The sequence below is a fragment of the Onychomys torridus genome, unplaced genomic scaffold, assembly GCF_903995425.1.
Source record: "Onychomys torridus unplaced genomic scaffold, mOncTor1.1, whole genome shotgun sequence".
Taxonomy (NCBI): Eukaryota; Metazoa; Chordata; class Mammalia; order Rodentia; family Cricetidae; genus Onychomys; species Onychomys torridus.
The window spans coordinates 7,170-13,895 of record NW_023413516.1 but is presented as its reverse complement, the minus strand read 5'-3'; the positions used below and the strand labels follow the sequence as shown (position 1 = coordinate 13,895).

General features: G+C 53.1%; 1 pseudogene; it reads left to right on the top strand.

Moving 5' to 3' along the window:
• The first annotated feature begins 2,090 nt into the window (after window positions 1-2,090).
• On the top strand, window positions 2,091-6,007 carry LOC118576319 (annotated as a pseudogene).
• The last annotated feature ends 719 nt before the right edge of the window (window positions 6,008-6,726 follow it).

The following is a 6,726-nucleotide window of genomic DNA, read 5'->3' as shown; positions in this document are numbered from 1 at the left end:
AATCTGCACTTAGAGGGCCCATATTAATAAACTCAGTCTGACCCAGTTTTAATGTTCTTTCCACCATTATCCCACACCTTAAATCCATTCCCACAATACTCCCCAACTTCTGCTGGAATGAATTAGCAAACTCATTAAACTCTTTAGCAGTGCAGTGCCCGTCTCTGGCACTAAACGACTATCTTCTACCTTCCCCAAAGCTCCTGCTCTGCCTGCAGTCTGGTGAAAGCTCTGCAGGCAGCTATTGGTGGTTCTGAGGGAAATCAGGATTGTCTCCCTGGTATTTCCTTCAGAGAGAGTCACTGCTGGCTTAACAAACACTGAAGGAATAATTTGTTCATCAAAGGTGTATTCAGGAGGTGGGGCTGAGGGTAGAGACATTACCTCCACAGGTGAGATAAACCCTGAGAATCTGAGGGGTCAGACTTCTCATCTTCAATAGGGTCCTGCCACACATCCTCCTCCCAAGTTACAGGATCTCATTATTTACCGATTAACGCCCTTTCTTTAACTGCTGATACTCTTCATGGCTGGGACTTGAATTTTTGCTGTCATTCAGCCAATCTTATAATGAGGGCTTCTGCTTGATTTTCTGCAACGTGAGCTCTGTTGCTGCTGGAGAGAAGATTCTCTTCCAGGTCACACTTAGAAACCTTTACACTATTTATTCCCATCTGGAGCATGTCAATTTTATTACTGTGTTAACTGTTGTCATTCATTGTATTCTGAGTGTCTTAGTTTGAGTTTTTATTGCTGAGTAGAGACACCATGACCACAGCAACTCTTATAAGTATATATTTAATTGAGGTGGCTCCCTTACAATTTTGGAGGTTCAGTCCATTATCATGGCAGGAAGCATGGCAGCAGCAGGTAGATGTGGTGCTGGGCCTGAACATCCTACATCTTGCAGGCAACAGGAATTTGACCTTCACACTGAGGGAAGCTTGAACAAAAGAGACCTCAAATCCAGCCCCACAGTGCCACACTTTCTCCAACAAAGCCCCAACTCCTAATTGCACCACCCCCTTTGGGGGCCATTGTATTTCAAAACCACCACACTAAGACACTAGAAGTTGGTAGATTTTACCATAGAGCTCATCCTTTTCCTCAGTTTAATCCACAGATTCTAGGAGTAACACACCAGCATCATCATTTTCCTTATTACGGTTCCCTGTGTCCACACTGCCATGGTACATTGCTTTAGTGAGTAAATCACAGTGAGAGGAACTGTAAGGAATAATAAAGCAGAATAATGATGACAGTGTATTAGAAGTTACAGAACCTGTGACCTCTCATTCTCTCTCTGACCTTCACTCACAGTCCATGAGCTGATGAGACGAGGGACATGTATGTCACAGGCCTGTGGAGCCCTGGGTCTGATAACTGAGTTGGCTCCTGAGTTCCTCAGGCCTGTGCAGGGTGGACACTGGGCAGAGGTGATTCTCATGGCAGAGGCACACACTGGGGATTTGAGGTTTCATCCCTGTTCAGTAGAGCGGAGAAACATTAAATTTATTATTATTTTGTTGTTACTGTGGATTTTGAGTTGATGTCTTCAAATCCCAGCCACACATAACAGAAGTGGAAAGTGAAAGCAGAGGTGAGTAGGGACAGAGTCACATATAACACGGAGTCAAAAGTCCTTGAGCAGAGCTGTGAAAACTCCAGTCACCTCCCGATGCAGGAGTCCATGGCAGCCCCACACCGTCACCAGGACTCCGACACACCCGTTTCCGTGAATATTCATTTTAGGTGCTGTGTGTATTTTCCCTGGAAGCTCCATGCTCTTAGGTTTCATCCTGACTAACCTGAGGAGACAGTTGTCCTTAGGCGGCTCAGAGACACCGGGACAAACATCGCTCCGTCCCGCAGCACAGGGTCCAGCAAAGTCTCAGTCCCCAGGCGGTGAGGTCTGGAGTGGGAGCCCAGGGCTGGGGGTCCCCAGGTTCCCAGTTTCACTTCTCCAGCTCCTGACCTGTGTCAGGTCCTTCCGCCCGGACACTGATGACAAGGTTCCTGTTCTCACCCCCATTGGGTGCCGAGATCGCGGAGAACCAATCAGCGTCGCCGCGGCCTCGGGTTATAAAGTCCAAACAGCCCGCGGAACTCAGAAGTCCCAGATCCGAGATGGGGGCGATGGCCCCGCGCACGCTGCTCCTGCTGCTGGCGGCCGCCCTGGCCCCGACCCGGACCCGCGCGGGTGAGTGCGGGGTCGGAGGGACACGACCCTGCGGGGAGGGCGGGGGCGGCCCCGGGGAAGCCGCGGCCCCGCGTCGCCCGGCCAGACCCTCCCGCCCGTCTCCACCCGCGTCCCGAGCCCCGCGCCCCGCTCCCCTCCCGGCCCCGCACCCGCCCGGGTCCCGGAGGAGGGTCGGGGTCTCACCGCGCGCCGCCCCCAGGCTCGCACTCGCTGCGGTATTTCTACACCATCGTGTCCCGGCCCGGCCGCGGGGAGCCCCGGTACATGGAAGTCGGCTACGTGGACGACACGCAGTTCGTGCGCTTCGACAGCGACGCGGAGACTCCAAGGATGGAGCCGCGGGCGCCGTGGGTGGAGCAGGAGGGGCCGGAGTACTGGGAGAGGGAGACACGGAGAGCCAAGGGCAACTAGCAGGTTTACCGAGTGAACCTGAGGACCCTGCTCCGCTACTACAACCAGAGCGAGGGCGGTGAGTGACCGCGGGTGGAGGTCACGACCTCTCCACGTCCCTACGTCCGGTCGGAGTCGCCCCGGGTCCCGGGTCCGAGGTTTGGGAGGAGAGTCGGGGACCGAGACTCGGTTTCCCTTTCGGTTTAGAGGAGTCCGGGGGTGGGCGGGGCTGACGGGGTGGGCGGGGCTGACCGCGGGGTCCCCGCAGGCTCTCACACCATCCAGGTGATGTATGGCTGTGACATGGGGTCCGATGGGCGCCTCCTCCGCGGGTACCGACAGTACGCCTACGACGGCCGCGATTACCTCGCCCTGAACTATGACCTGACGACGTGGATGGCGGCGGACACGGCGGCGCAGATCACCCGGCGCAAGTGGGAGCAGGCTGGTGTTGCAGAGGGAGACAGGGCCTACCTGGAGGGCACGTGCGTGGAGTGGCTGCACAGATACCTGGAGATCGGGAAGGACACGCTGCAGCGCACAGGTGCAGGGCCGCGGGCAGCTCCTCCCTCTGCCTCGGGCTGGGCTCAGTCCAGAGGAAGAAGAAAGCCCTCAGCTGGGGTCATGCCCCTGTCTCAGGGCAGACAGTGTCCCTGGGTCTCCTGCAGCCTCTGTCAGCCATGGCCGCTCCCAGGCCGGGGTCTCTGCCCACACCAGGGTCTGTGGAAACTGAGTCTGTCGTCTGAGTGTGTCAGCCTTACACAGCAGGACAGGGAGTCTCCTTTACCTGATGGGAGACATGGACGCCCTGGGCTGGTTCACCCAGTTTCTAGAACTTTGGAAAGAATATGTTCACCCACATTCCTGTGGGTGAGGTTTGCATCCCTCCCACTACAATTCTTTCTATTCCTAGAATAGTCACGTGAGCATTTATGGGGAACCCTGGGTGAATACTATTTCTTCCTTACTTTTTTTTTTTTTTTTTTTTTGAAGTTTTTATTTTGCGTTTAGTCAGTTTTTTTTCCCCTCACTGGGGTGATACTGTTTCTCTCCCCCCTTCAGTTATTTGTATCAGTCTCCACAGGAGCCAGGGGGAACTGCTAATGTGGATAATTAGACACATCAGTGTTTCCTTTAAACCAGAAAGGTTCCTGTGAGCTTAGACTATTTCCTGTCATATTAACATCCAGAGCCCTCCTGCTCTCCCTCTGCCCCAACAAGTCACAGAGTTCCCCAGTGGATTAGGAATTGAACTTCCTCAGAGACAGGGTCTTCTGCAGCTCCAGGACAGGAGTGATGGAAGATCCACACACCCCTGTGAGCACCGCTGTGTCCCAGTGAGTGCTGCACTGGGCCCCACAGCACACTTCCAAGGGTCCTGGTGACTATACCTTGTATCTTGTCCCCCAGAGGCAGGGCTTGGGGAGTCATTTTCTCTGGCAGAATGTCAGAGGTTCACCACATGTGTGCTGTACACTTAGGTGATGGCTGTTCACTTGGACAGACATTTAGGCCTGGTCAGCAAGATGGCCACAGTGGTTGTGTCTCAATGGTGGCAGCAGGAGTTGGTGACACCCTTCATGTAGCTCTTGTACCTGATTTCTTTTTTGATATGAATTAGTAACATATATAAATTAATTATTTTCATTCCCTCTCTATTCTTTTATTACCTAACTAATGTTATAGAACATCACTTGAGGAAGACCATGTTGACCTACTGGTTCGTGTGGGTTCTCTCTCAGCTACTGAGTCCACCCAGAAAAATGTGCAGTTCTGTGATGAGGGGACCAGCTCTACCTGAGGTCACTAGTGTGATGACAGAATTGTCCAAACAGACACAGTTTAGTGTCATCATTGGTTTAACTTTGTCTTTGCAGATTTCAGTTTATCTTGTTAAATGTGAGAATTCTTAAATCTTCCACACAGATCCCCCAAAGGCACATGTGACCCGTCATCCTGGCCCTGAAGGGAAAGTCACCCTGAGGTGCTGGGCCCTGGGCTTCTACCCTACCTTCATCACCCTGACCTGGCAGAGGGATGGGGAGGAACAGACACAGGAAACGGATCTTATTGAGACCAGACCTTCTGGGGATGGAACCTTCCAGAAGTGGGCATCTCTGGTGGTGCCTTCTGGGGAGGAGCAGACATACACATGCCATGTGTACCATGAGAGCCTGCCTGAGCCCCTCACCCTGAGATGGGGTAAGGAGGATGTGGGTGCAGAGCTGGGGTCAGGGAAAGCTGGAGCCTTCTGTAGACCCTGAGCAGGGTCAGGGCTGAGAGCTGGGGTCATGACCCTCACCTTCCCTTCCTGTCCTTCCCTTCCAGAGCCTCCTCAGTCCACTGTCCCCATCGTGACAATCATTGCTGTCCTGGGTCTCCTTGGAGCTGCGGCCATCATTGGAGCTGTGGTGGCTGTTGTGAGGAGGAGGAGGAGAATCACAGGTAGGAAAGGACAGGGTCTGGTTCTCTCTCAGCCCCTTTCAGAAGTGTGCTCTGCCTCATTAAGGGGAACATCCACAGCCCTCATTGCTCCTGTCTCTGACCTGGGTCTGCTGTCAGTTCTGGAACCTTCCTAGGGTCGGGGTCTTCCCTGTCTCTCACAGCTTTTCTTCTCACAGGTGGAAAGGGAGGGATCTACACTCCAGCTACAGGTAAGTGTGGGGAGCAGGATTGTCTCTGAGGCCCTTAGGGTGAATCTGGACAAATGGGAGGCTCAGTCAGCCAATAATAATAGCTCATCTGGTAAAATCTTCTGGGTGCCTTGTTTGTATCTTGATATGAATATATATATGTATGTATTTACCCTAGGCAGGGACAGTGCCCAGAACTCTGATGTGTCTCTCCCAGACTGTAAAGGTGACACTCTGGGATCTGATTTTGGGAGGGGCCAAGTGGACATGATTGGGGTTCAGGGACTCCCAGAATCTCCTCTGAGTGAGTGGTGGGTTGTTGGGATGTTGTCTTCACAGTGATTGTTCATGACTCTTGTTTGTAGTGTGAAGACAGCTGCCCGGCCTGACAGAGTGACAGAGATGTGCTCAGGTCTCTCCTGTGACGTCCTGAGCCCCTCAGTTCACTCTCAGCAACAAGTCTGATGTTTGCTGTGACCCTGTGGTCTCCATGTGAAGACCTGGGAGCCCAGCCACCCCTGCACACCAGGACCCTGTCCCTGCACTGTTACATTCCCTTCCACAGCCAACCTTCCTGGTCCAGCAGACAGGAGGGGACATCTGCATCCTGTCACCTCCATGCTGCCCTGAGCTGCAGCCCCTGACTCCCCACTGAAAATAAGAATCTGAATGTCAACTTGATTGTCCACGTCCTTGATCTGACAGATTGATTGGCGGGTAAATTAAATGATTGAAATACTTAGAGTTTGTGGAGGAAATAAATGGCACCATGGAGAACCTTCCAGAATCTGTGTTCTTTGTGCTGTGTATCTGGTGGACAAGATGAGGCTGCAGGAGCTGAGTGTGATCAGGGCTGTGCCCAGGTGGAGCTCAGTCCATTTTTGACTGTGACATGGTCACTCCTCAGCTCTGTCACCTCCTGGTCTGTTCTCTTCATCACTTGAACCACATGCTGAGAGTCTGTGATCACAGGGACACTGGGATGACAGAGCCTTGTCCTGTCCCCAGGACTGTGAGCAGCCAGGGCAGCTGTGACAGGTCAGCCTGGGCTCTGACCTGACCATGGCTCTTCACCCCATTTCTCTGTTTATTTCTTGTCTTTTTAGTTTGTGTGGAGGGCTAGACCTGTTCTTGTTCCTGTGAGTGGTGCCTGTCTCATCCCCCTTTGGGGTCCCTGAGTGACAGCATTAAGAGGTGTTTGTCCATCCTTGTCCCCCAGGCCCAACTATCACCCTGACTCAGGAGACTGTGGGCTGAGGACATGAACTTCAGTCTCCTGAGCTCCTGCCTTCTTCCAGGCCCCTCCCTGGAGGTTCTCTCCTTCTTTCCATCTTTCAGACTCTAACCCGGGTTGTAGGATGGCCAGAGAGGAGGGATCCACAGGGTCTCATCTCAGATCTGTCCTGTTGGATCTGTGTCTGCCCAAGGTCCCCTTTCCCTCCATGGCTCTGGGAATCCTCATGCTGCCTCCAACTGAGGTATAAAGATTGATAGGATGAGTCT